Here is a 23,760-nt window from a genome sequence, read left to right as displayed (position 1 = left end):
AATGCTGAGCTGGCCCAGAAGACACACCTGAATGCAAGAAAAATGAGAATAAATGCAATGGGAACAACTTTTAAAGTGGTTCGGATGCTAAGGAAGCAAATCCTACGTCCACTAATATTTGTATTAATGATAGAGGTCAGGTCGCGTTAGCGGACTGACTTACAAATGATAGTACAAGAGAGAGAATGCTATATATTCTTGAGAGAGAATCGCTAATCCCCTAAATGAGAGAGGAGCTCTCAATTTATAGTGGGATGGATTAAGGCTATCATTACTGAATCTGTGAGTTGGTGGGATTATCCGTGCAAATCCCTCTTTATGTCACATTGCCCACCTTCTAGAGTGATTTACGAGATTTGGAGTAGGGATCGGACACATGGGAGCACCAAAACTTCTGGCTGGTCTGGCACACACCCACTATTATGACAAAAGCATGTTGCTCCTTTCCCCACGCGACTCGGCTGCGGGTGCATCCATACTCTGACTTTTTGCACGCTGACTAGACCTTACGTCAGCCCTGCATTCTTTAGGCATAACAGAAGTCTCCTAGTTTTTAAGGTTTGAGGATTGAACCTTGGAAACTATAATTCATGCCACGACTATATGCTTTTGGGAAATTCTGGTGACTACGACCTGCCTGAAGATTGGTCGGGGTAGCGCCCTTTATGAACACGACCACGCATGGTCATTGCTTGTTAAGAATGAGCGACCTGACTTCGTCAGGTGTTGCCTGTTGCATTTTCAATATGGATGCATTTAATGAAACAGCCTCTGCTCTGACAGACATGTCCTGTGCGTAATAAGTGCCAGCCAGGCGCATTAAATACGTGATATGCTGACACGATATCCTTTATCAGACATTAAATGCATGGCATGCTGAAACGACACCCCTTATCAGAGCATTGAATGCATATTGGGGCGCAATTAATGCTGAGGAAGAGAGTGCCGTCGCTTGAGTTTTTCAACGGAAAAGGATGAAGGTTTGGTTTTCTTTAATCGTGACGTTCACTCTTTCTCACTGATTTGCGACACGTGGTCGTAATCAACGGTGAGAAATTTTTCCGCCCAAATGTCATTTCAATTTTGAGAAAACCAAGCGTCGATTCCTTTGCTATAAAAACTCAGACTCATCTCAGGCAATGTCACCAAGCTCATCTTTTTCAAAGAGAACATGAGCCTTTCGCAAGCTTGGAACCCTTGCCTTCCAAACCAGTGTGTTTCTGATATTTGAAGCAGAAGGAGCCATTTTTGTATTCCGAGAGGTAAGAATCGTTCTCTGTTTGTATTTTCTTATTCCCTATTGATGGGAAATGGCGTTAGTCTTCCAGTAGCTAATCGGAGACGAGATGCTCATGTGGGGTTCAAGCCATGAATGGTGGCTCGAATCATTCTGTTAGGGTTTTCTCTAGGTTTTAGGGAGTTTGTTTCCTTCCACGTCATCGTACGGAGTAGCGTACGATGGCTAAATGACCCCCCTGCTTGTCGCTTTTGCAAACTAGTAGAATGGACCCCTCAACGACCAGATCCAAGGAAGGAACTGGTTCGTCCTCGCAAGGTGTTCCGAGTGTCACTCTTGAGGTCTACTTGGTACTTACCGAGGAAGAGCTTGAGAGGGTGATAAAACAGTACGGTATCGACGTGGAAGTTTTTCGCGATGTGGCCCACTCATTGCGATACCCATCAAGTGGGATGGCCGCGATCTTCGAGGAGATCATCAAGGGTGGGGGGTTGATCCCCTTCCACCTTTTTGTCAGGTCGATCTTGGATCACTTTGGGATAGCGCCGATGCAGCTCGCTCCGAACATGTATGTTATTGCTATTGCCATATATATCACGTGTCGTGAGAACGGGCTGGGCAAGCTAACCGCGGCGGAGCTCGGCTGCTCGTATTTCTTGAAAAAGAGCAAGGACAATGATTCTTATTACTTGTCCAAGTGACCTACCATAGCCGAGGGGATACATAGCTACCCTAGCAACGCGGGGACCTACTAAACAAAGTTTTTCTTCTTTTGTTACGACGACCATTGCCGCTTTCAAGACCCGAGTAGGCTCTTTTCCCTTGGAGAACTCATTAAATTTGGAATGCGTTTTCTTTCTAACGACTTGTTTCTTTTCTGACAATTAACAAGACGACCGACTTAGGGCTGCTCTTCGATCCGGATAGGATTGTATCTTTCGGCTTCCTGCCCGAAGCCAGTTGCGACGCGAAGAAGCTCGTGACGACCGCGAATCTACGAAAATATGGTTTCTTCAACGCAAACGCGTTTTTAAAGCCCCCATTGAGTAAGTCTTGTAAACGATTTCTTCAACGCAAACGCAAACGCCTCCGAGGGTGTCAGAGCAAATGCGACGAAGGCAATTTAACTTCCCGCAGGCAAGGACTGCCAGGGCGACCGACACTGCTCCTGCCGATCCCCCGGCTGAAGGTGCCATAGCGGACCTCCCGGTGCGACGTGCTGGGACTTCTCAGCATCAACCTTTGAAGGACGCACCAATCTGACCTGCGAAGGCTTCCTAGCCATCGACCGTTCACCCGAGGCTAAAAACAACGGCTCAGCGAGCAAAGAAGAAGAGAAGGCAAATTATGGTCGAAAAGTCAGAGATCGAATCTGAGGGCGATCAACCCGAGAGGTCACAACCAGACGTCGGGAAGAAGGGTAAGGAACCGACGGGCGACGTGATCTCTGCTGAAGGTGCGAAGAAGGAAACTTTAGTGCTGGACTCGCTGGGGAACCTGCCGGAGTACCTGCAGCCGATAGTCTACACTTTGCTGGACTACAGACTCTCAGAGGCATTCGAGGAGTTCGTAGGTTCCAGCGACGTGGATCTAATGTCCACATCGCTCCAGTACTTAAGCAAGGTAAGCGAGCTATCCTCGACGAGGACATCCCTTAGTTCCTTTTGATAAACTAACTCGCTATTTTTTCTTGTTCGCAGCCCTGCTTTCCATGAAACTGTCCCTGGAGAAGGTTCAGCTGGGAGCTGCAAAGGGGGAGGTCACCCTGAGGGAAGAGAATGCACATCTCAAGCGAGGCCTAGAAGCTGCCGAGGTAGAAAGAAACCTATCCTCTGAGTCAGCAAACTGGTACCTAAGCGAAAGGGACGCGACTCTTCGCACAGTGGAATTCCAAAAAGCTGAGCTTGAGAAACATGGGGAGGAAATAAAGGAACTCCAAAGGACCATAGCCAAACTCTCCAAGGAGGCCGGGGAGAGGGACCAGGAGCTCAAAATGACCTCTCTGCGGGCCTCGCGAGCAGAACAAGAGAGGGATGCCTCCGAGAAGCAAAGGCAAGCTCTCGAGGCCGAACTCCAAGCAAGTCAGGGAAAAAGTTTCTTCCCTGACCGAAGAGATGCAAAATCAGGCAGCGGAGGTCGAGGAGAAGGCTGTCGAGTGGGCGATTGAGTCTATTTATGCCTTGCGGCCGAAGAATTCGCGCATTGATATGTCCGACCTCCCGGAGGACTGGCATGAAACTCTCATGTCCATGGCACAACAGGATGATGAAGCAGCGACCGCTCAAAAATTCGATCAGACAGAGGGTTCGGGACATGCCTCGGAGAAGCCCCCAGCTGACCAGCCTTAGGATGATGAGGTCGGTCCTCCAGGAGTTAGATTAGGGCTAATAGTTGTACCGTCTTGCCTGCTGTACTCTTTACATTAATGAAATATATTTTGCTTTTACAATTTCTGTTTGCTTTATTATACATGAGTTTACATTCTAAGTGCTCATAATATTGGAACAATTCTTTGCGAACATGATAACATGTTTATACGAACAAAATAACATGTGAAGACTATTACAAGTGAATAGAATAATACTAATTTACATTTACAAAGATCAAAAAATATTCTTTACAAGGGAAAATGAGTTCGGAATTACTGATAATAAGGTCGAAGGTGTTCAATATTCCAAGCTCACGGTACTATGGAACCATTTAGCCTTTTTAGGTGGTAAGTCCCTGGCCTTATCACTTTGGCGATGCGGTATGGGCCTTCCTAGTTTGGTCCCAACACTCTCGCACTTGGTTCTCTAGTACCAAGGAGAACTTCCTTTAATATAAGGTCGTTGACCTAGAAGGCTCTTCGTTTGACCTTAGAATCGAAGAACCTTTTGGTGCTTTGCTGATAGGCTGCTATTCTTATCGAAGCCTTGCTGCTATTCTTATCGAAGCCTTGCTGCGATGTTCTTCAACAAGGTCCAGGCTTGCTCGCATAAGCGCTTTGTTGTCGGCTTCATTGTACAAGTCCCTCCGTAGTGAACCAGTTCCTACCTCTACAGGGATCATCGTTTCGCAACCGTATGCTAGTGAAAAAGGGGTTTCTAAGGTAGAGGTTCTCGGAGTTGTCCTGTACGCCCATAGGACTTTAGGGAGGTCGTCGGCCTAATTCCCCTTGGCTGCACCAAGTTTGGCCTTTAGAGTGTGCTTGATGATTTTGTTGATAGCTTTAACTTGGTCATTTGCTTGCTGTCTTGCGACTGAGGTGAATTTTTTATGGATGCCCAGCTCATCGCAAAACTGCTTGAATTCCTCGTTATCGAACTGTTTCCCATTATTTGAGATGAGAGTATGAGGAATCCCGTAGCGGCACACAATATTCTTGAAAACAAAGTCCTTGAGCTTTTTGGTCGTGATCGCGACTAGCGGTTGGGCTTCTACCCATTTGGTGAAGTAATCTACTACGACCACGGCATATTTGACTCCCCCTTACCGACTGGCATGGGGCCAATGAGGTCGATTCCTTATATGAAAAATGGCCAGGGGCTGGTCATTGTTATCAGTTTGTGGGATGAAGCTCGCGCTATGTTTGCGAACCACTGACACTTGTCACACCTATTGACAAAGTTATATGTGTTTTCTTGGATTCGGGGCCAATAGTACCCTTGACGAACAACCTTGTTCGTAAGAGATCGTGTGGTGGTGTGATTACCACAGATCCCTTCATGTATTTCCCTCATGATGTAATCTGCATCTTCGCTGGTTACACATCAGAGGAGAGGGGTGCTAAATCCTCGCTTATACAGCTGGTCTCCGATGAGGGTGTAACGAGCAGATCTTGTTCACAGGACCCTTGCCTTGACCTTATCGTCAGGCAAGGTCCCATCCTTGAGGTATTGGAAGATGGGAGTCATCTAGGAATCAGATTCTGCTACATTCACGACCTGTTCGATCGGGGTGATACTAGGGGCCTCGATGAATCGAACAGGAATGCTATCCGGTGCTTCTGAGTCCAACGATGAGGCTATCCTTGCTAGGGCATCCGCCACAGAGTTGCTATCTCTGGGAATCTGAGTGATCGCGAAGTGTTTGAATGGCTCAAGTATGGCATTAGCTTCTTTCAAAAAATGGATCATATTTTCTTCCTTGGCTTGGTACTCTCTTAAAATCTGGTTGATGACCAGCATGGAATCGTTGTGGATACTGATCGCGGTTACGCCCATTTCTCTAGCCAACCGCAATCCAGCGAGCAGAGCTTCATACTCGGCCTCATTATTGGTTGCCTTAAACCTGAACCGAAGAATGCCGTGAACACAAGCCCCTTCGAGACTCAAAAGGAGAAGACTTACGTCGACCCTCTTTTTGTTCGATGATCCATTGACGTAGAGGCTCCAGGTCGACAGATTCTGAGCAGTTTCCTAAATGGTTTCGCTGGGCTGTTGTTCCGACTCACTTGGAAGATATGAAAATTCTGATATGAAGTCGGCAACAACCTGCCCTTTGATAGTCGATCTTCGTTTGTACTTGAGATCGAACTGACTTAACTCCATGGCCCATTTAAGCAATTTACCCAATGCCTTTACCTTTTGGAGGACCTACCTGAGCGGGTAATTAGTCATTACATGGATCGTATGGGCGTGAAAGTAAGGTCGTAATTTTTTGGAAGCGATCAATAGGGCATAGGCTAATCGTTCCATTTTTCGATACCTCATCTCGGCATCCAACAGATGCTTGCTCGCATAATACACTGGCCATTGGACCTTCTCCTCTTCCCGGACTAAGGCTGCATTGACCGTGAACTGAGAGACGGACAGGTACAAGAGAAAGATCTCTTGCGGGAGAGGCTTGGACAGGAGAGGTGGCTTCCCAAGGTGCTCTTTAATACTTTGGAACGCCTGTTCACACTCGGGAGTCCACTCGAACTTTTTATTAGCCTTTAGAACATTGAAGAATGACAAGCAGTGGTCTGTCAACCTTGATATGAAGCGACTTAGCGCCGCTATTTGCCTATTAAGGCTCATGACCTATTTTTTGCTGGTCGGGCTTGCCATATCGAAGAGAGCTTGAATCTTCTTGGGGTTGATCTCTATTCCCCGTTGGTTAACCATGTATCCCAGGAATTTCCCTAAGGATACTCTGAACGAGCACTTGAGGGGGTTTAGCTTCATTCTGCATAGTCGGAGGATATCGAACATCTTAGCGAGATGCGCTATGTGATCTGAAGTGACATGAGATTTGACCAGCATGTCATCTACATAGACCTCCATTGACTTACCGATCTGTTCGGAGAACATCCGGTTAACCAACCGCTGGTAGGTCGCGTCAACGTTCTTGAGGCCGAAGGGCATAACTCTGTAGCAGTACAGTCCTCGATCTGTAACAAAGGATGTATGCACTTTGTCCGGCATGTACATCAGAATTTGATTATATCCCAAGTACGCGTCCATAAAATTTAGCAGCTCGTGCCCCGAGGTGGCATCCACGAGCTGGTCTATTCTGGACAGGGGAAAGCTATCTTTTGGGTATGCTTTGTTGAGGTCGGTGAAGTCGACACAGGTTCGCCATTTGCCATTAGGCTTCTTTACTAGAACCGGGTTGACAACTTAGGTCCGGTAGAGTGCTTCCCGGATGGACCCGTTTCGAAGGAGGTTATCCACCTCTAGCTTTAAGGTGACATATCGCTCCGGGTTCATCGCTCTTCTTTTTTGGTGAACTGGCTTGGCTTCGCTGTCGATGTTCAACGCATGGCAGATGATATCCGGACTGATCCCGACCATATCTGCGTGCAACCAGGCGAACACATTGATATTTTCCTTGAGGAAGCTGATCAGCTCGGAGGCAAGCTGGGAGTTGAGATTGCTCCCAATTCTTAACACTCGGCTCAGTTCGTTCGGGTCGACCGACAGTTTGAACAGATCCTCAACTGGCCCACTGGAAGGGCTTTTCTGAAGTCGAGGATCCATATTGTCCTTGGCTGGGCCAGGCTGTGGCTCGATTCGGCTGATCGCCATAGCTTGTCGGGGGATGCCACGCGAGATACTTTCCATTTGCACGTCATTTGTACTGCTTTTATGTAACAATCATGAGCTTCGCGTTGAGACCTGCTAACTTCCCCTATCCCCGTCAAGGTGGGGAATTTCATCTTCAAATGGTATATCGAAGTGACCGCCCTGAAGTTTCTCAGCAGAGGTCGCCCCAGGATACCATTAAAAGCAGATAAGCAATCTACTACCAAGAATTCGGTTGCCTTGGTCACTTTGTCATAGTTACCCAGCGTGACTGAAAGCAAGATCGTTCCTTTGGGGATTAGGTGATCCCTAGTAAAACCATACAGAGGGATCAAGGTGGGCTTCAGGTCGGCCTCATCCAAGTTCATTCTTTTGAAGGCGGTCTGGAACAGGATGTTCACAACACTTCCATTATCCACTAACATTCTGTGGATGTTATGGCGCCCTATGAGGGCCATGATCACAAGAGCGTCGTCGTGGGGATGATGCAAATGGGCTGTATCTTTTTTCGGAGAAGGTAATTTCCTTCTCCATGCGGACCTTTTGTGGTCGCTACGTCGTGCTCATCACATAGGGTCGTGATGAGCCACGCGAGCATATCTTTCCTGGGCACCTCGTGTGTTCCCTACGAGTTGGGGCCCTTCAAAAGATCTGTTAGAGTAGATGCCCTAGAGCCAATCAATTATTGTGGAATTGACTCTTTGTAATAATGTTCATTAATCAATAATAAAAGGCATTTTATTCTATATCGCGTAAATCATTATTATTGCAATATGTATTGATATATGTCCTTAGAATGGTAGAATCGTGACGANATGTGGGTTATACGTTTTGGGTTACCTTGCTTTCATGGGTCTACAATTGACAACTCCTTCTGGATTATCTCATCTACATCAGCATCAAATACTTAAAATTGTTCTAAGACTTTCTTGTCCTTCTTCCTTCTCTCTCTCTCTCTCAATGTACTGTTAATTTTGCCTCTCGTTTCATTAATATTACAGTATTGTATATGTCCTTGATATTGCTAAAATGGGATATCAGATACAATAGTGTGTCAACAATTTTGTGAATCATATTTTCCTATTAGTGATCTTCTCTATTATCTCTCTTTATATTCTGCCTGCAGTTTCTGCTTTCTTTCTAGTATTTTTGCTCTTATCATTGTATATTGTAGCAACACGTTAAATCCAAATTCGGTTTCATGAAAACGTTTAAAGAAAGTGTAATATCTTTTCACTGATATGGCACAAAATAGAACGTTTACCCTCTCAGGTTCTGCTCATTTACATGTGCAATATGGTGAAGAATTTGTCAGGGACTATTATTTAGTTGAAGCTGATTTGATCGTAAAGAAAACATAAACAGGTATCAAACGTTAATGTTTTTATCAAATCTCAGATTCAACCAAGTAGAAATATTATTCACGCTTATCATTAACCTTGACAATTATACAAACTAAATTCAAAAGATCAAACACACCCACATCAGCTTCCACTCTAGATGTGAACTTTTTTTTTTTTTTTTTTGATGACTGGGAGTGTCTGGACTAGTTTATGCGTACCTCAACTAATCCCTAAAACCCTGAAACTACTAGTCGGATAAGAACTTTAGTTACTACCCCTATTAACAACCGAAAAAGAACTCGAACTCAAGACATCATGAGTAATACACCCAAGAGTCCCTATCAAACCACTCAACCACGCAAAAGTATTTAGATGTGAACTTTTTTACATTGAGCTTTAAACATGAGTCCAAATAACATACAATCACAAAGCATTGATTTCAATATAAGCCCTTCAAAACAACCTGCTCAGGATTGGGAGTGATCCTTGAATCATATACACTAGGAATTTTGTAGAGGCATAATTTATGTGGTTGTTTTCGGTGTATGAAACTTTAATAAGAAGCAAAAGTAAGGTAATGAGTAAAATGAATCATTCCCATTAAAGAAGTCTTGATATCTGAATTTTTTTTTTTTTTAATCACTAGAGGTGTTTGGGGTCACCTTGCACGCAGCTCAACTAATCTCTTAGGACTCTGAAACCCCCTATTAGTGCCTTGAAGACTCAAATTGATACCCAAATTTTGTTCTTATACTAAGTACATGTAACAGTATTTTCTACTGTTCTAGTACTAGTAACAGTTAATTTCAATACTTTAACCTCATACTGTCATAAGATTCACATCAGAAAAATGCAAATAAAAAAAAAAAAAAAAAAACGAAGTTTGAGTACATTATTTGAAAAGAACAAACAAATGTAACGCATGTCTGCGTCTACAATTATGCAAAATAAAAGGCAAAAACTCAGCATTAACGAAACAAAAAAAACAGGAAATGAATCTCTACATAATCTTTAAACCATTCTTCTTGCTATCATACAAAGGCAAATAAAGGGCAATCATGAGTTGCTATATTTATGGTGTTTTGCCTTCAATTTGACATAATTTGCTTTCCCAATAGATTTTGCAAGGATTGTGGGTTTCAACATAGTTACTGGATCGATCGCCTTTTTATCTTAAAAATGGTCAAAGCACAGCCAATTACATCTCCTACTGTATTTAGCCTTCGTTGGTTGCCTTTGCTGTTTCCTATACCTAAAATGAGAAACAATATGATTAAACCAGCCAATGAAAATAACATACACGAAAAAGGATGAAAATCGACTATAGAAATATATTAGTTCAAAAAAATTTGAAACAATGAGGCATCAATTATATTGTTACATCAAAGTGGTGATGGCATAATGAAGCATCAATTATGTTGTTAGATTGAAATTTGAGATATACCTATCTGAAACAAGCTCAGTCACTAATGATGAGTTGACATAACATTCTATGCTAACTCAACTGCATTAATAACTTTCTTGTACATAGATGAACAATAACATGAGCAACAAGTATAGAGCATAACAAATCTTAAGCTACACGATATAGCACATACTATAACTACATAAGTAAAATATACTTCAAAGCTGATTAAGGAACATAAGCCAAGGCAATAAGAAAAAAAACAAATCACCGAGTCCGTCCAAAATAGCGAGGACAACTTCTCCAGGCAGAAAACTAAAGTTTCTTGCCAGTTTTGGAGTTTGCAATTGAATTTGTGAGGAATCGGGTCACTTTGACAGGAGAAAGAATTCTAGTGGTGGCTTTCGGAGATCTTTGTCATCTTTTACCTGCATAGGTCCATAACAAATATTGAAGCCAGAATCACTGTATTCTACATCACTGACACACACAAATTAGGACATAAATGGTGTTGACACATGATGATGTACAAGCCATATTAGAGGATTTGAGATATTGATTGTATCCAAATATGGTAGCCTAGATAGAATTATTGATTGCTGTATGTATATGATTTGCATTCATTTCCTATTCTCTTTCTTACACGTTACATTGTGAATTGTATAAATTGGGACACTTTGACAGAGAATATATATATACAAAAATTATTCTTCTCCCTTTATCATATTGTCTCGGCATACTCAGCAACTAAGGTTGCTTTTTGCCTCCCTTATCCTTCTCGGCACTTCGGTAGCTTAGTATCTCTTTGTGCCACTCTAATACTAGATTCTTACATGGTATCAGAGCAGGTTCTCAACAGCTCCTCTCTTTTGCATTTCTCCAAACCAAATCGTCCCTGCAATACGAACTTTAGAATAGTTTCCCAAAACAAATGGATCCAAACCAGAAAACCACAACAAACCCAATTGGGCCAACACACAAATATGGGCTCAGACTCAACAAACAACCAAATCGGCCCACACCAAGAGAACAAAAAAAGCCCAAAAAATGCAACCCAACCAAGAAAGCCAACCTAAGCCCAACCCAAATACATTTCCTTTTGGTTTTCGGGTCAAACCGACCCAAACCCATTTCCTTTCCAATCCAGATTGTGCACCCCCAATCTCGTCGGCCGGAGGCTGGCAATCCTCCTCTACAACCTCACCATCCGATAGACCAGAACTTTTTGGTTTTAAACAAGTCCTCTCGGTGTAGAGAAATATGCGACAATGGGCTTGCAACTTCTGACGGGCATTCGTCACCAAAGACAAGGATGGTTTTATAGATGAGACTATAAACCATCGACAGAGCCTCATTCCACAAATCTGACCACATGCAACAGCTGGTCCGTTCATGGATGGTAATTCCGGACCTAGGAAGTTGGTGCGGTTTGCCCTCAATAGAAATCACTGAAGAACTTTGGCAATTATCAAGGAAATGTATGGCCAGTTGGACTTAGCCAAGATCTTCACACTCTGGCAAAGTCTCACCGACATCAAGCAACAAAACCAGCTGGTGATGTCTATTACAATCGACTCTCGGCCATATGGAATGAGCCGATGCAGTCAATGATGCCTCCGTGGACATCAGAAACCTTGGTGCAGTTTCAAAAAATAAGGAATTGGAACAAGCGGTTGATCGAGTTCCCCTTAGATTAAACAACAATTTTCTAGCCTTTCGTACGCAAATGCTAGCCACCACATCACCGCTTTCATTATGCCGGGTGTATTGGTTGGCCGTCCAGGAGGAGAGTCAGCATCTTACCTCCATGGAATCACCACAATCAGGTGAGACCATGGTTTTGTCGCCAAAGGAAAACAAAGGAGAAGGGCAGCGGCTAGGGTTCTCCAATAGAGAAAGAAGATTATATCAAGGGATAAATGGCCAGGATCATCCAAAACATCCCGGTTAGCAAGCAGTCAACCAAATCAATAATCAATTTGGTCAACTTTTTCGGAACTATCTAATGGTCCACATCTAGGAAGTTTTCAGACTGGATCTAATGGCTCAGGATCATCCTGATCAAGTAAAAAAATGTATTGTGACTACGTAAAAGGAGGAATCACAAAGCGGAGAGGTGCTAGAAATTCATGGTTACCTAAAGATAAAATTGGCAATCTATCGCAAATAGTGGAATACACCCAAAACATTGGGATCTGAAACCAACCACCCTGATCAAGCCTGAGCAAATCACAACTCATCCAAATGCTGAGTCAACTCCCACAAACAATGCTTTTACTAGTTATGCAGGTACATCTTATTGTCTCAGTAATTCAATTTCTCGTGATTTATGGATTATTGAACTGGTCCTAGTGATCACATAATTTGCGACCTTAAATATTTTTAGTCACACACAAAATACCATCCCACAATTATATGTTAGGATGCCAAATGATACCAATGCACCAGCAACTCATACAAGGGTAGTCAAAATTACTGAAAGCATAGTTCTTAGAAATGTCCTCTTTGTCCCTACTTTCAATTTTAATCTTATATCTGTATCCAAAATTGCATGATAATAATTACACATTATAATTCCTCCGAATGTGTGTACCATTCAGGACCCTTTGACTGGCAGACAGTGGGCTTGGGTAAGGCCACCATGGTCTCTACTACTGGGAGCCTTTTCCTTTTATATAAATAAAGAATATTCTTGTAATGCCAATATTAATAATAATTCTCTGATTTTGCATCAAAGATTGGGTCACAGTGCATCTGTACCTTACTCAAATTGTTGAATTTGTCTGATTGCTAAACAACCTAGAACAAGCTTTCCCACAAGCACATCCTTCATAAAAAAAAACCTATTGCCCTAATCCATGTTGATATCTAGGACTCATACTTTGTTCCAATCATGATGGATCCAAGTTTTTCCTGACAATAGTGGATGATTTTTCACGAGGAACTTGGATATTCCTAATGCAATCCAAAACCCAATCTTTTTCTCACATCCTGAACTTTTTCTTCCATGGTTCAAACGAATTCAAACAGTGTTCAAGGGGTAGAACTAACAATGCCTTAGAATTTTTCAAAACCATGCTCTAACTTGTTCCTTTCCAAGGAATTCTCTATGAGAGTTCTTGTACTTATACTCCAACAAAATGGGATTGTTGAACGAAAATACCGTCACCTCTTAGAAGTAGCCCAAGCCCTCAAACACCAAGCCCAAATCCTTACCGTCTTTGGGCCAAATGTGTGATTTCTGCCACCTATCTCATTAATCACGCCTACACGGGTATTAGAGGTAAAACCCTTTTAAATTACTGTTTGGAAAGATACCTAATAACTCTCACTTACGTGTTTTGGTTGTTTGTGTTACTCCACAATGGTGGGCTCCGTGACAAATTTGCTCCTCGTGCTAAGAAATGTATTTTCATGGGATATCCTATGCTCCAAAAAGGATATTCTTTATGATCCTCAGCTTAACAAATTTTTTGTTAAGAAAAATGTTGTTTTCCATGAGGGAATTTTTTCTTCTTAGAAAATACTACTTCGTCCCTCCATCGGCACTTGCAATTGGATGATTAGCTAGACACTCCCATGACAATGGTTCCATTCCAATTACATAGCTAGAATCTAATCATGCTCCCACTCCAGATCTGCATCAAGAGTTACAGTTCTGATGCACCTTTTGACACCATGGATTGTCCACCACAGGTCCTACTTCAGCTGATTCTCTACCATGGATCCAGACCCGCCACACATCTTCACCAAACACCATTCCTGAAGGTCATCTAAAGTCACACAGCTGCTTATATGGATGGCAATTACACATGTTCCACTGTATAAGGTACCCTCTATCCCATATCTCATATGTCAGTTTTAACAAATTATCTTCTGGCCACGATCCTGTATGAGTAACATTCAGCTGAGGGAACCAATCACCTTTTCTAATGCCATTCAACATGATTGTTGGTGTCAAGCCATGGAAGACGAATTAAATGCTCTGGTCAACACATCACACATGGGACCTAGTTTCACAACTTCTCACTGGACACCTATTGGTTGCAAGTGAGTCTACAAAATCAATACCGTGTTGATGGCTCCATCAAAAGATACAAAGCTCGACTTGTAGCAAAAGGTTCACTCAACGGGAAGAGGTTGACTATTAGGAAACCTTCTACCTGTAGGTGAAACATGTCACTGTTCGTCCTTTCTTTCGTTGTGCTCACCATGATTGGCAATTCACCAGATGGGCATTATAATGCCTTTCTCATGGGGACCTTGATGAGGAGATTTACATGGATATTCTCCCGGTTCGCAATCAGGGGGGAGAATCTATATGTAGGTTACGGAAATCTTTATATGAGCTAAAGCAAGCATCACGACAGCGGAATGCAAAGTTTATAGTAGCTCTCACACCAATGGATTCACTCCATCTAAGCATGATTATGCCTTATTCTCTAAAAAAAAGGGTAAGTCTTTCCTCAGTCTCATCATCTATGTTGATGGCATTCTCATTACAGGAAACAACAAAAAGGCAATTATAGGATATTAAAGAGTATCTCCCAGTACATTCCACATCAAAGATCTGGGGCACCAAAGTTTTTTGTGGGTATCGAGATTGCTCGTTCTTCAGAAAGAATATCCTCAGTCAATGGAAGTATGTGCTTGAACTCATTGCAGATTCAGGGCTAGCAGCATGCAAGCCAAGTGTCATTCCTATAAACAAAATGTTAAGCTCACCACACGAGAATATGGTGAGAAAAGCCAAAGTCCTGAGATTGATTGTATTAGAAGATAGCTCCAGCTATTAACGGCTTGTTGGAAGGCTCATATACCTCACCATGACTCGACCAGACATCAGTTATACATTTCAAATCCTCAGCTAGTTCATGCATGCTCTAAAGCAATCCACATGGATGCAGTAGTAAAGGTACTCAAATATTTGAAGGGTTGTCCAGGGCTGGGACTCCTCCTACAAAAGAAAGGAGATCTCAACATCATCGCATACTATGATTCAGATTGGGGTTCATGTCAATGACAAGAAGATCCCTTACTGGTTTTGTATTAAACTCTGAGAAATCAATTATCTCTGGAAAACAAAGAAGCAAACCACCGTATCACTCTCATCCACAGAAGCAAAATACAGAGTCATGGCTAAAGCCACGTGTGAGGTCACATGATCCTAGGATATTAAAGGATCGAATCTATAGTGGAGCCCTGGTTAAACTGTATTGTGACAACAAGGCAACAAACGACACATCGCAGCCAATCCATTTTTCCATGAAAGAATGAAGCATATAGAGATTGATTGCCACTATGTTGGAGACAAGATACAAGAAGGGGTAATTAAAACGAAACATATTCGAACCATAGATTAGCCAGCAGACTTATTCACAAAGCCATTATGTCAAAGGCAAGCTTCGTATTTATTGGGCAAGTTGGAGTTTATGACATTTATAAACCACGAGCTTGAGGGGGGAGTGTTGACATATGGATGATTGTACACGCCATATTTAAAGGATTTGAGATTTTATTGTATCCAATATGGTAGCCTAGCTAGAATTATTTGATTGCCTTGTATGTATTGATTTGCATTCATTCCTTTATTCTCTTCCTACACATTACATTTGTAATTTTATAATTGGGACACTTTGTATAGAATATAATATATACAAAATATTTTCTCCTTATCATATTGTCTTGGCTTACTCAGCAACTAAAATTCCTTCTTTTGCCTCCTAATCCTTCTTGGCACTCTTCGGTAGCTAGTACCTCTTCGTGCCACTCAATACCGGATTACAAATGGGAATGATAAAAAATGCACAAAGAAGTAATTCTAAGAAACCATCAAGCATGATGTAAAAAATATAAATACCAAACCTTTTAACTCCTCATTGTAGTTGGACTAATCTCATTTTGAACTTGGTTTCATCTCTTCCTCAAGAACTCATTGCCCCAATTCAACCGTCTACAGTCAAATCACACACACCACATAATCAACTTCCCGACCCTGTCGCAACCATCCTCGCAAAAGTCCCCATATAGTCCCCAACATTCGGAGCCAAAGTAGTCAATAACGGTGAGTTTTTCTCCATCAACTTCTTATTATCTTCTGACTCCAACTCCTATGGTGGCATCTCCCTTGCCACCACCTCCCCATTTTATATCCCTCACTTTCTCAATCGAAAAAACAACAGTAAGTCTCAAAATACTATCCAACTCCCTCAAAAGTCACCTTGCCCTTCGATTGCAATCGTTAAATCCATAATTCAACAACCATAATAGTCTTGCTCAGGTACAAGAGAGTGAAGAATAGTGAGACTTGTCAAGCTTCAATAGGCCCATACGCGCAAAAACAGTTACAACATTATCACCTTGTGAAAGACGACTATGTGAGTTCACCCAAAGCTAGTTCAACATTGTTTCTCTTTCAATAAGATGAACTATGGCCCGAGGCATCTTGACAAGAACATTTTTAGATGGTAGAATGTTTGTAGTTTGCGAAACAGCATCGTCCTCTGGGAAGTGCTTCTCGGCACATGTGCCATTTCAACTAAAGGGTAACAAGAAGATGAAGAAGAATCTAATACAGAAGTGGCTTCTGATTTGATAGAATCACATGTGGGTGGAGATAATTTGAAGCAGCTTTCGTGGACCGACTATTTATAATGAATGTGAGGACTAGTTATTTGTTCTAACAAGACAATGAAGAACAAAAATTCAAGGGCTGGTTTTAAGGTGTTAGACTGGGAATTATCTTGTTATTGAAGGAAAATGGAAGCTGAAGAACATCTTGTTTTTCATTGAATGATCACGTGGCGGGAGGAGAAGTCGTCGCATAACAGAAGGCAATTGGTTGTTTTAAAAGTAAAAAATTTGTATGAATAATGCTATGGACACTGAATTATGCACCGAATTTTTGTATCGAACCTAGATGGCATCTAGTTAGAGGCGGACACGTTGGAAATGCCGACATGTTGGAAACAGAACACCTTCTATGAATGAACGACTGTCCAACATTAATGGACGCATGTCCATATTTGATGGACGGTTCATCACGAATGGACGAGCGTCCACGAAAACAACAATGGACTCCGTCCATAATTATGGGCAGGCGTCCACCGCATACATCAGCTTACCAGTGGACGCTCATCCATCAAATATGGACGGGAGTCCATTGTGTATGGATGTGTGTCCATTTGATGTGGACGCCCATCTATAACATTTTAAAAGTAAAAAATGGATGCCTGTCCAGTTGTATGGACGGGCGTCCATTTTCAATGAGAACAAACCATAAATTATTATTTAAAATGAGTGGATAATGGAGTAAATGCCCAATACACTTAAACAAAAAATGCTTAGAAATAAACACATGCTATGACTCCCAAAAATGGGCACCCGTCCAAAGTCAAGCCTTTTTGTCCAAATCAACCAACATTGAAGGTGAGGCATCAAATATGCTCATGCTATTAAAAAAAAAAAAAAATGCTTAGAATTGTGTAAGGTTGGTAGTGAATGCAAATGTGGACCCCACAAACATTCAATAGGGGCCTGTCCATTCAATATTTGTTTCAATATGAAAGGCCCTATTGTGTATGGACAACCATCCATCTTGTATGGACGGTTGTTCATATAAAAGGATGGCCATCCATTATGTATGGACAACGTCCATACAAGATGGACGGTTGTCCATATTGTGTTTCAAAATGTTATGGACGGACGTCCATTAAATGGACGCCCGTCCATATAATATGGACGAGAGTCCATTGTTGTTTTCGTGAACGTTCGTCCATTCGTGATGTGCGGTCGTCCATCAATATGGACGGGCATCCATAATTGTTGAGAACCATTCATTCATGGAAGACATCAACGTGGCTGCTTATGCTTGGATGAACGTAGGTGCCACATACGTCGGTGTAGAAATTTGGTGCAAAACTATCGGTGTCCATAGCATTATTGATTTTGTATAGGAAACGAATTACCTGCGTTGGTTACGAAAATCTTTCCTTTTGTTTTGAAATAACAAAAATTCTTGATCTTAATTTATAGTTATTAAAATATTAATAATTGTAAACTGGAATCACTATAAATAGTTTATTAACCATACAACAAGATTTGTTACTTAAAAAAAAAAAAAAGAGTAAAACGACTATTTCCACCCAAGGTTTGCCTTAATGACACTTTTCCACCCAAAAAGTTTCAAAAACCACTTCCCACCCAAAGTTTATATTCTGTTAATACCCAAAATATACTTCACTTTCTTAGTCGTCGACGAGTATTATGAGCCAGGATAAAGAAAGAGAGGGGGGGGGGGGGGGTGTGGATTGAATGGTGGTGAACGATTGAATATTCGTCACGAAATCAACTAAGAACAAGAAGTCATAGCTTTGCGATGGTCAGCAATCAAAGAGAAATGCTAGAGTGAGATGAGTTTTGTTAGAGGAGACCATAGATTCAAATGGGGTGACAGAGAGAACTTTTGCCTTTGGAATCGGTTTTGGATAGTAACAGAATATTAACTTTGGGGAAAGTGGTAATTTGAAACTTTTTAGATGGGAAAGTGTCATTAAGACAGACCTGGGTGGGAAAAAGTCCTTTACTCTTAAAAAATTAAGATATCTGATATTTAATCAAATTTTAGAAAAAAGTTAATTTAAAATCGAAATATAATATAAATTGTATTATTCATTATCTTTTTTTTTTTTATATAAAATGAAATTTTCTTGGAATTTAAACCAATTTCTATTTTTGGACTTCAAAAAGTTATAAAACTCGAAATATAATATAAAATTGTATTATCATTATCTTTATTTTTATTTATATAAAATGAAATTTTCTTTGGAATTTAAACCCAATTTCTATTTTTTGGACTTCAAATTTTGAATATTTGTGATTTTGAAATTGTCTTACACTTGATAAACAGTTGAACTTTATGTACGGCTTTGTAAATTTTCACTATTAAATGTGTATTCTTTACCTAAATTCTTTTGGTGAGGAAATTATTTAGTGACAAATTGAAAATTGATAAGGAACTTTATATTTAAAATTCATACACATTTGTCATTGATGAGAAAATATTTAATGTCATATCTATGCTTAGTGAACGAATTAATCAAATTAAATAGATGAAATTCAGTTGACTTATTATAAGTTTTCTATTTTATCATGAATAGGATAGAAAAAAAATCAAACACCTCTCTATAGTTCTCGAAAGCTTTCTGTTTGAAGTCTTTGGACAACTCTAACCTTTTTAATCACTTATCTCCATTATTTTGGTAATGGAAACTAAACACCACTCAAAAACCTTAATGCTGTTTTAAATTCTTAATGCTGTCCAAACTCTGTTAAATGCACAAGAATAAAATGTTCTTTTATTTTTTATGAATTGGGTGTCCAAGCCCGTTTACGTGCACCTCAACTAATTCTCGAGACCTTGAAATTATTGGCCAGGAAGAACTCCAGTGGCCATGCCTATTAGCAGTCAAGATAAATCGAATTCAAAACTTGAGTAATACACTCAACTCCAAGAGGCATCTTACATCCCCACCGTCACTCATTCACACACCAGATGCCACAATCTTTCTCTCTCTCCATTCCACTATCAACCCCTATTTTTTCCCCTTTACTGAACCCCTATCTCCTCTCCCTTTCTCTCACGGCCAATGATTTTTCACACAACCCCTACCAACACACAACACTTTCCCAACAACCTCCACCTTCCATCCCTGTTAGGAAATTAGTGGCTTGCTTTCCTATTTGTTCCCATGTGAAATTGTATGTCATTAGGAAACTATTTATAAAGAATACAATTGTAATAGGAAAAATTTGGGAGTCCTATTAGGAATTGAAATTGAATTCTATTAGGAAAAGAATACCTCATATACTACCTATAAATATAGGTGTGAGAACCAATTCAAGGATATGAAAGAATGTGAGAACACAATGTATTTGATGTAAGGAGAATTAAACACCATGGGTAGAGTGTCTTAGGAATTGTGATTGTTTCCACTTAGGTACTGGGTTGAGCATGGTTAGAAACTAGGAGTTACCAATTATTTTAGTATCGAGTTTATGGTATTGGGTACTCTTGCAAATCGTATTCATGAAACTATAGTAGATTTTCTCATCCGTGGATATACGGGTTATGTCGAACCATGTAAATGTCGTGTCTCTTATATGGTATGATTTTATTCCTATGTATTTATCTCGAAAATATATATTCTATACAAGATCTTTAACAATCCCCACCGCTTATCCGAGCCATCAAAGTTGCTCATCACAACACCAGTGAAACTACCCCCACTCCACCAAAGAACAAAATGAGAGAGGAAAGTTAACAGAGAATAAGGTGGAGTCGTTAGGGTGTTTTTTTTTCTAGTTCATTTGCTAGATTTGTTTCTGTTACTATGGTTCCGTTTGGCACACTTTACTATCTATCCAAAAAAACAAAAATGATATGTTTTAATATTCTTAAAATTCAATCATATTCTATTCAATTGAAAATATTTTGAATATTTTTAATCCCTAGGTTTGTAATTTAACTAAACACCCCCCATAATGAAAGTTATAAATTGACAAAAAAACCCCCACCCAATCATATTATCGGCAGCCAGCCACCATCGTCAAAAGGTGGTCGAAATCTACCAGAATGGCGCAAGACACGATGGACTGGTCAGTGTGCGTTGATCTGGCCTTTTTTGACCAAATCTACTATGGACTGGTCGAAAATGTCAAATTTATGGCCCAAGATTAACCGTTGATCTGGCTGTTAACTTTGGCCATATCTTGGTCGTCAACAAATCTTCTAGGGCCTCAAATAGCCGATCGAATAAGAGCTCCCATAGTCACCATTATCAGTGCCTAAGGGACTCAAATTGATATCCGAATTGTTCTTTACTAGTATATGTAACAGGATATTCTACTGTTTCTAGTAACAGTAGCGGTTAATCTCACTACTTTCAACTCATACTGTCATTAAGAAACATCAGAAAAATGCAAATTATTAAAAAAAAAAAAGAGAGAGAGAGAGAAGTTTGAGTATACTATTCATGAAAGAGCAATGCTAGTTTACAAAGACACATACAAAATGGGGTATACAAAGACAATCCTACCTTATTTTCATGATTTCTTCTCTCTCTCCTTTTGTTTTTCTTGTTTTTATCTTCTTACCGATGTCACTTATAGCCCTCTTTGTAAGGATAATATTTTTCTTATGAAAAGAAAAAACAAATAGAATTGCATGCCTGGATTACAAATTGTTGCCAAATTAAAGACAAAAGCTCCAGCATTAAGAGAAAAAAAAAAAAAAAAAAAGGAAATGAATCTCAACATAATCTTTAAACCATTCTTCTTGCTATCATACAAAGGCAAATAAAGGGCAACCCAAAATAAAAATCTATGAGTTGCAATTATTTATGTTGTTTGCCTTCAATTCGAATAATTTGCTTTCCAGTAGCTTTTGCAAGGTGTGGGTTTCAACATGGTCACTGGATTGACTGCCTTTTTAATCTTAAAAATGGTCCAAGCAGAGCCAATTACATTGCCGGCTGCATGTAGCCCTTCATTGGTTGCCTTGCGCTTCCTCCCATACCTGAAATGAGAAACAATATGATTAAACCAGCCAATGAAAAATAACATACATGAAATAGGATGAAAATCGTGTTCAGAAAAATATTAGTTCAAAAGTTTATGAAACATGAAGCATCAATTATATTGTTACATCAAAGTGGTGATGGCATAATGAAGCATCAATTATGTTGTTAGATTGAGATTAAAGATACCTCTCTGAAACAAGCCCAGTATACTACTCGATGTAGTGCATAACATTCTACCGCTAACCTCAACTGCATTAATAACTTTCTCTGTACTAGAATGAACAATAAACTGAGCAGCAAGTACAGAGCATAACAAATCTTAAAGCTACAAGATATAGCACATACTTAACTACTAAGTAAAATATTCTTCAAAGCTGATTAAGGTATATAAGCCAAGGCAGTAAGAAAAGAAACAACTCACCAAATCCGTCCAAACTAGCGAGGACAACTTCTCCAGGCAGAATGCTAAAGAATTTTGCCAGCTTTAGAGTTGGCAATTGAATTTGTGAGGAACCGGTCACTTTGACAAACCCTAAAAGAATTCAGTAGGCTTCTGGACATCTTTGTCACCTTCTTAACCCACATAGGTTCGTAACAAATATTAGAAGCCAAAATCACCTGTATTCTACATTTCACTGACCACACAAATTAGGACCTACAAATGGGAAGAATAAAAAATGCACAAAGAAGTACATTCAAAGAAACCATCAAGCATGATGTAAAAAATAAAAAAGCCAAACCTTTTAATCCTCCTCATTGTACCAGGACTAATCTCAGATTTTGAACTCGGTTTCATCCTTTCCTCAAGAAATCATTGCCCCAATCACACCTGTCCACAGTCAAATCGCCACACCACATAATACCCTTAATCAACTTCCCCGACCCCGCTGCAATCATCCTCGCAAAAGTCCCACTATAGTCCTCAACATCGGTGCCAAAGTAGTCCAATAAGCCGCCAGTTTTCTCCATCAATTCCTTATCTTCTGACTTCAACCCTTGGTGACATCTCCCTTGCCACCACCTCCCAGCTCTCATATCCCTCACTTTCTCAACCGAAAAACAACAGTAGTCTCTAAAACATATCCAATTCTTTCAACAAATCACCTTGTCTTTGGTGGCAATCGTTAACCCATAATTCAACAACTCATGATGTCTTGATCAGGTATACAAAGAGTGGAAGAAATAGTGAGATTCTCAAGCTTCACTACAGGCATCTTTAGCTAAAGGATTGAATTTCATCCCCTATACGTGCAAAAACAGTACAACAATATCACCTTGTGAAAGACTGACTATGTGAGTTCACCAGAAGCCAGTTCAACACTGTGTTCTCTTTCAATAAGAGAACTATGGCCCCAGGGTCTTGACAAGAACATTTTCAGACGGTACAATGTTTGTAGTTTGCGAAACGGCATCGTCCTCTGGAAAGTGTTCTCCGCTAATTGTCCATGTCAACTGAAGGGTACAATTTAAGAAGATGAGAAGAAGTTGATACAGAAGCGGCTTCTGAGTTTGATAGAATCGCTTGTGGGTAGAGATAATTTGAAGGACCTTTCGAAGACCGACAATATCTATAATCAACGTGAAGATTTTGTATATAGTTTCTTACAAGACAATGAAGAAGAGAAATACAAGGGTTATTTTTAAGGTGGTAGTTATTGTTATTCAGAGAAGTAGTCGCCTAGAAGACTGTGGCGGTTAATTGCTCTGAAGAAGAAACTCGCCGTGGTAAACGGATATTGTGTCTTTTGGACGTTTGGTAATACAAACAGTGGGAAAAATACGGCAAAAATATAATGTAGCGAATATAGAACAAACGGTTTATGAAAGACATTAAGAACTTTTGTTATTTCAAAAGTTTTAGAGGTATTTTGATATTAAATCAAACCTTAGGGGAGTTTAGTGATATTTTGTTATAAAGTTAGCATCAAAATAACAGATTAATTTAAATTTGTATTATACAATTCATTATCTCATAATTATATTTAGATAAAGTGAAATATATGTACTTGGGAATTTTAACCTAATTGGTATTATTGACTTAAATTTTTTGATATTTGTGATTTTTAAATTGTCTTATATTAAATGTGTAATTTGAAAACAAAAATCCTTTTGGTCCTTTTTCTAAAAAACTAAAAAATTTGAAAATTACGGTTAAAAGTTTAATTAATTGTAAAAATGTTCGATAATTATTCATAACAATGTAGTT

The 23,760-nt window shown here is 40.2% G+C and overlaps 1 pseudogene; it reads right to left on the bottom strand.

The window, feature by feature from the left end:
- Nucleotides 1-21,387: 21,387 nt before the first annotated feature.
- Nucleotides 21,388-22,589, bottom strand: LOC116124181 (annotated as a pseudogene).
- Between the last annotated feature and the right edge of the window lie 1,171 nt (nt 22,590-23,760).

This window comes from Pistacia vera, unplaced genomic scaffold (genome assembly GCF_008641045.1).
Source record: "Pistacia vera cultivar Batoury unplaced genomic scaffold, PisVer_v2 Contig150, whole genome shotgun sequence".
Lineage (NCBI taxonomy): Eukaryota > Viridiplantae > Streptophyta > Magnoliopsida > Sapindales > Anacardiaceae > Pistacia > Pistacia vera.
Note: the sequence above shows the minus strand (reverse complement) of the source record. Positions and strands in the feature narration are given on the sequence as shown.